Source organism: Perca fluviatilis, chromosome 14 (genome assembly GCF_010015445.1).
Source record: "Perca fluviatilis chromosome 14, GENO_Pfluv_1.0, whole genome shotgun sequence".
In the NCBI taxonomy this organism is placed as follows: Eukaryota; Metazoa; Chordata; class Actinopteri; order Perciformes; family Percidae; genus Perca; species Perca fluviatilis.
This window is the reverse complement of record NC_053125.1, coordinates 33,034,398-33,041,675: the sequence shown is the minus strand read 5'-3', so window position 1 is coordinate 33,041,675 and position 7,278 is coordinate 33,034,398.

The following is a 7,278-nucleotide window of genomic DNA, read 5'->3' as shown; positions in this document are numbered from 1 at the left end:
TGTGTGTGTGTGACACGTTTTAGGCACTTTTTTTCAACGTTTTTGGCGCTTTTTTCCCAAACATTTTGCGCTTTTTTGTTGCTTTATCGAGGGGGTTAGTTTTAAAGAGTAAGATCCTTTATGTTTAACATTAAACAACTCAGAAATCACCATCACCAAACCCACCAGACTCAATCTAATCAGGACTTTTAGCGTGTATAGAGCCAGCATATCTCCACCAGACTCCATGTAAATAATCAGGACTTTTAGCGTGTATAGAGCCAGCATATTGAATTAAGGCAGTGGTTCAAGAGTGGTCTAAGAAAACCTGAGCCCCCCCGCCCCCCTGAAACTGAAGTTGAGGAAACTCTCGAGATAGAGCCTTACTTTCTTTTTTGATACAGAGGAGTTATCAGCACTTTTACGTTTCTCCGCCATGTTTCATTCATAAAATAGTGATGCTGTGGCAGCAGGAAAGACGAGGATGAAAGCAGCTAGCAGCTAACAGCTAGCAGCTGACCTGATGAAAGCAAGGGTCCCAGGTTAAGAGGTCCCGGAGATTTGGCCTACTAAGTAGCCAGCCAACAATTTTAAGCGAGAATAAAAATATATAGTTTTTATACAGACTTTTGTATACATTATATATTCTAGTGTATTATCATAATTTGTTTAACATGAGCAAATTTTTTTTTTACCTCAACCTCAAACCAGATAAAGACTTGCGCCCCCCCTGTGATCTTTGCCGCCCCCCCTGAGGGGTGCCCGGACCCCAGGTTGGGAACCACTGAATTAAGGGTTTATTTCTACCAAACCAGAGTGGTGATTGTTGGAACAGTGGAAAGATGAACCAAGACAGCTTTTGGTAGTTTTATTTTGTTTCTGTTCACTTTGAATGAAGTGTGTTTTACGATGATAAAAGTCCTGATTATTTACATGGAGTCTGGTCCCCTTTAATAACCCAACTCAGTGACTGTGGCTGACCATCAGCGTGTTCAAGGTCAAGGTAAACTTTATTATCCCACAAGGGGAAATTCATGTGGTCATTCATTACACGCCTTTGTCACAACATATTCTCTAAACACACAGACAAACCAATAAAACATAAATAAAGAAGAAAAAAGAAAATGACAACAACAGTAACAATTCTGTAGAATGACAATAACAGAAATTGACAATACTGCAGAAATGACAATGAGTGTAGGAGCCAAATATGTTGTTTCAAGTGTTTGGATTTTGGGTGTTGTTTTTTGTATGTACATTGGGTGGCGCTGTGGTATTACTTGGGGCAAGGTTATAAAGGTGAGCTCCAAATTGTTGCTGGCAGGTGTTTGGCCCGGAAAGGGCAAATGGTTTTTGACCGCTAATGCTGTGACACCGAATGCTGTGATGCTGGAGTGCATTGGCGCCAAAGCCTTTGTTCTAAGGTTGTCTAATTGTTTATGGATTTATCGCTGAAAACATGACATTTCATGCTGCACGATTTACCAAATAAACATATTGTTAATCTGCAATACAACATCGTAAGACGATTCTTGAACGCTACACAGCATGTTAACATCAGCGCGTCAGCCAGGTCACTCCGGGTTAAAACCACCTCAGTAGTTACGGTATCAGACCGAACAACTTTTCAATGACAATCCAACATCTGTCGTTGACAAAACATAAAAATGACTAACATTATCAGTTAGCTAAAAATGTACTAGGAAAGGTTGTCAAGAAATTGAGATCTACCACCCAGTTAAAGTGCTAGTGTGAAATTAAAGTGCTTGCGATGTGCTTTGTCATTATACAATCTAATCGCTGTAGGCAAAAATGATTTATTGTACCTTTCTGCTCTAATTCTCTGTTGTAAAATTCTACCAGATGACCTATTATTTCTCATGAATTTATGATGGAAAGGTCATGGTCTTTTTTAAAATAAGCCCAGCTGAGTTGCCGACACCTGGTCAAGTTCGATGATCTCACTGGCCATCTTAATCATGTGCTGCAGTACCTTTTGGTCCTTAACATCAGTGTTGCTAAACACGCAGATGAGGCCAAAGGACAGAATACTCTCAAGGAGACTTTTATAAAACAACAAGAATCTGTCTGTCTAATCTGAAATTATTTAGTTTTCTAAGAAAAAACATCCGCTGCTGCATTTTCTTAGTTTTGTTCAGTACCTATTCATTAAAAGTTAATTTAGAGTAAATTTCAACTCCTAAGTATTTGTAGGTTGAAACCCTCTCTATTAATTCACCATTGATCTTAGAAGGGAGAACTATTATTCTATTTTTGCTAAAATCTATGACCATCTCTTTTGTTTTGTTCACATTGATTGCAAGAAAATGATCAGACCACTACTGAGTGAAACCCTGTAATTCCCTCTGAAATCCGTTTACAGAGGAAATGTCAGACTTTAAAAAGCCAACCAGTGCTGTATCGTCAACATATTTAATATTAAGTGTGGGCTGAATAGGAAGCTTGACAGTTCTTTGTATATAATGTGTATAGGATAGGCGACAGAACGCATTCTTGTGTTGCCCCTATGTTTATAGTTTTTAAGGATGATATACATGAGTTAAATCTGACTTGCTGCAAGAAGTCATAGATCCATAAAATCAGTTGGGGATTTACTCCCAAATGCACCAACTTTCTCACCAGCAGGTGGGGTTGGATTGTATTAAAAGCGCTGCAGAAGTCAATGAACAAAATCGTGACCAGGCTAATAGCCTAATTGAGTGGAGAGAAACCTATGCCATAATCAGAAATATTATCTATAGGCCGGCTATATTTAGGCCAAAGTAACAAATGTGTCCAAAACGTTACACAAGTTGGACTACAGTTACAAAATGCAACATGTGTCATGCGCGGAGTCTCCTCCTCTCACACGCATCACACCGGGGCTGTGGGCTGTATTGTGGAGCTTAAGTGCAACATGGAGCTTGAGGATGTAAAGAAAAAAAAGAAAAACAGGAGAATTACATTTGAGCAAGTTTGGAGGAAAGTCGGCGGTCTGGAACCATTTTAAACAAGTTGTGGGCAGTGACAACATGTGTCGGCTTTGTCGAGTGCATTAGGCTCAGTGCGGCACGCTGTTCGCCTATGACAGCAAATAAATAAAACGGGGACTTGGATGATGAAAAGACACATGAAGCAGGCTCGCCGTGGCAGAAAAGATGATAGTCAGCCTTCAGTGTCCTCTTTTGTTACGTCTCCAAGCATAGGCTACCCCTGAGGGCGATGCAAGCGGGCAAGCCCTCACAGAGAAATACGCTTTTTTTGTTGTTTTTACGTTTCTTCATTCGGATCCATTTGCGATCCATTCCATTCTGAATAAAAAAATATCGCGGTTTACATGCATTATTCATTATTCATGAAGTGTTGGGTTGAAATCGGGCTCGGGCTCATAATTACAGTTGATGTGTCGGGCCGGACCGGTCTCGGACACAACGTACACGGGCTCCGGTAGGGTCTGGATTGTTTTCTTTGGGCCCGATCTAACAGTACCGCGCTGTTGAAGTGTCTCCCCTCCCTCTGTCTATTCAAGGTGAAAATTCACCTCAAAGCGCATCGAGAATGCAAACACAAGCTTTTTGTGGAACTTCAATGGGGGGATGAAGCCTAACAGGACAGATAACAACATTGAACACTACACAAACAGTAGTTTATATTTTTAATTTATTATTTTTTCCTGGTGACACAGGAGGTTCCGGATCCAACGTCGGAGGACCCAGAACATGTTCCGGCTCAAATTATCCTTGCGTTCATGCCACCTCGGAATAACAGGCACCGCCCCCCTGGTTACGTTGTTTTTCCGACTGGCAGCGTTCACATGGTCGGGATGCGTGTTCTTCTTCTTCTGTTATATTGGTGTTTGGCATAACAACTTGTTGCATGACTGCCACCAACGGTTGGCCGTAGCCGAGAGCATCAGGTGTGTGAAAACATGGAGGCCACAATAACAAAAAGATGTTCTGCTGTTTTCTTATGCAAGCATCCAAACAGCACATGGCCAGGTGTTTTTTTGTGTTTATCTGCAAGGTCAACGGACGGGAAAAGACACGGATAATGTGTTGTTTTTAGGTCTATTTATGAATAATTTGAAACATATTATGTCTGTGTATGTTTCTTGGCAGAGGCGTTTGTCCACAATAAACAGTTTATTGTCATTGAAATATGTTCAGTGAACCAAAGTCGCCTCCATCAAACGTCAAACACGTCACCAACTGGGAAACCCGGTTATCAAAATCCAGCCCGAGTTTCCCACCTCTAATTCCCACAGGACATTACGTGAATGGTGACGTTTTCACTCGGAAAAACGTTTTTTCGATGTCCATGAACGCACGGTAAGCCCTGTGCTCATGAGTGCTGTTAATCAAAGATAGCAGCGCATCCTCAACACCTCTCTCTGCACGATAGGCAAATTGATTCGGGTCTAAAAGAGGTGAAACCACATTGAGGATTTGTTTGAAAATATTTTTTTCAAAACATTTCATGACTGTAGAGGCAAGGGCAACAGGGTGCAGATCACTGGGTTCCTTAGGTCTATTGTTTTTAGGGCACAGGCACTATTAGGGATTGTTTCCATAAACTATAAACTGGGAACAACCCCAGTATCTAGTGACAGCTGTTGTGGTTGATGTTCCAGGTCCGGGTGGTGAGCGTCTGTGTGTGTGTGTGTGTGTGTGTGTGTGTGTGTGTTGTTTCTGTCCACTTTAAATTAAGAGTGTTTTATGAGTCTGGTGGGCAGCTTTTAGGCATTTTTTTTTCTCTGTCTGCACTATTTTTTTGCCCAAAAAGGACTCAGTGAATGCATTGGTCAACAGAACTTCAAACCATACTGGACATTTAGTTTTGTGTGGTCTAACTAATAAAAATCCTACCTGATGTCATCACTGGTTTCTCACAAAACTGGAGGAAAAAAAAAAAAAGAGCTTATATGTGTTTTTTTTTCTCCTTGCCTGTGTTCTTCTCCACTAAGACATATTGTCAAACAAGCATTATGTAATTGATTTTCCATATTAGTTGTTCCATATTAGTAATATTAAGAAATTGATCAGTTGGTATCAAGTGGCTCACCCTACGCTTCCACCTAATGTTAGACCTACCTGTTGCCTTCCCCTGTCTTTCCTGGTCCACCATCCTCACACCTGAATGAAATGAACTCACTGTTAAATATAGCAGCCTCAATTAAATTCTTAAATCAGCCTAGTGATGGTATCAGATAACACAACTTTTATGCAGTAAGGTTGTGCTCCTGTTGAAATTTCATTTCAGTCACATTTTGGATTTTGAAAAGTACAAACATGAAGAGCCACTTAGCACAGACCTTTTTAGAGAGAGAGAGAGAGAGAGAGATGTGTCCCATAAGCGCCACTGTCTCCACCCACAGCAGCAGTCAACGGGTTTGGCCATCGCAGACCTGCTCACTCCCTACCCCCGGGCTTCTGGCTGGACCATGCCGTACCTTCTGGAGAAGGCAGCACCACCAACAACCTTCGTCATACTTCCCCAGCCCTTGTGTTCTCGCTCCTGTTTTTGGCGTCCTCCTCCCCACACCTCCTTCCTTTTCTTTGTTTAAATGATCTGATTGACCTGATTTTGTTGAACATTGCATTTGGGTCTGTTCTGTATCCCAGCGTAACGACCTCCTTCCTCGTCACGTGTCACTGTTCGAATTATCAGTAAATGTTTGTTTTTTTATTGTGTATTCGAACAGAAAATATTAGGTAAAAACAAACTTATGGAACAGCATACCTCAAAATGAACAAAATAACAGGTTGTGAACAGCTGTTAATAGAATCTCAGTATCATCTAGCTCAGGGGGGGTCCTCAGTGTGTTTTAGGCCAAGGACCCCTAACCTGAAAGAGACACGAGCAGGGACCCCCGACTACATATATTGTATGTTGCATGATAAACTAGGCCTACCATAATGTTTGGTATGGTGCCCTGCAATACTAAGCTACTATTTATGTATTCATATATCATCTTGTTTTAATGTCAAACATACATGTGGAAGGCACAGTGAGTCATTTAGCTGAACTGTATCTGTGGATGGCTACCATAGTGGCTAATAGTTATCGGCTGTTTTTCTTTTTATGAATAGGCCGATTTATCTATTCCAATAAAATGTTGCATTCATGTTAGTGTATTTTTCGGGTCTATTTCAATTTTGATGGAAGAAACTTTCCAAAAGGTATTAAACAATAATTTGGTGCCCCCCCTCTGCAATGACTCTGAGGACCCTCTAGGGGTCACTGACCCCCTGTTGAAGATCACTTATCTAGCTTATTGCGTGAGTATTGGGGCCCAGCTGGACAGCCACAAGGTATATGCAGATAAATACATCCACACCTTTGAGAATCTACTGAATCTGCAGGTCTTTGGACTTGAGTGTCATTTACTAAATTATGAAACTCGTAATGCAACATTAGCATTATGGAGATGTTACTGTAAATGGACTGCAGTTCTATAGTGCTTTATTTAATCTTATTGACTACTCAAAGAGCTTAACACACTATTCACACACTGATGTCTTGCCCAAGGACACTTGGACATGTAGACTGCAGGGACCTCTGACCTTCAAGTTGGTAGATGACCACTCTACCGCCTGAGCTGCCCCCGATGTCTTTGCTATGACAACTTGACATTAACCAAGACAACATAAAAAACGAAATGTCATAGCGGTAGAGTTTAGATTCTCTGCCCGAGCCCGATCCCGAACTTGTCAGCTGCTTCGTTAGCTGTACAGCTGACTCAGCCCCGGGGTGCAAGGAGCCAAACCCAGAAAGGGCAGAGGGCCACGTGGACCGGGGAGAGCTTCAGATCTGTTCATAGGATGGAGATGGAGCCAACATTAGTATTTCTTATCAGCAGTGTACACTGCAGCACTCAGTCTCCAGTTTATTAGGTACAGCTAGAATGAAGTCTAATACAACAGTAATGCAATGCATCCTCGAAAATTATAACTTTCATGAATAATGTTCAGTTTGTGTTAATTTGACTGTGTAATATTTGTTGAGGATGTAGTATGTGTGCCTGTTTAACTGTAGTGTGTTACAGTGACAGGTCTTTGTATTTATCAACCTTGTTTATACCAATTAGATAAATAACAAGTAGTAATGTGTATATTTTCTTAAGAGGCCGAATTTCATATCATGTGTATTACAGAAGTTATTTCTAATAACCATCTTATGTTAATAAGTTAACCTACAGTTTCTGCTCTTGCAAAATATATTCAAGTATTCAGAGTGCCAAGTCAGTCTTAAAGTACTTTAGCTTTCAATTCTCCTTCCGTTTCAGCTGTTCTCCTGTAA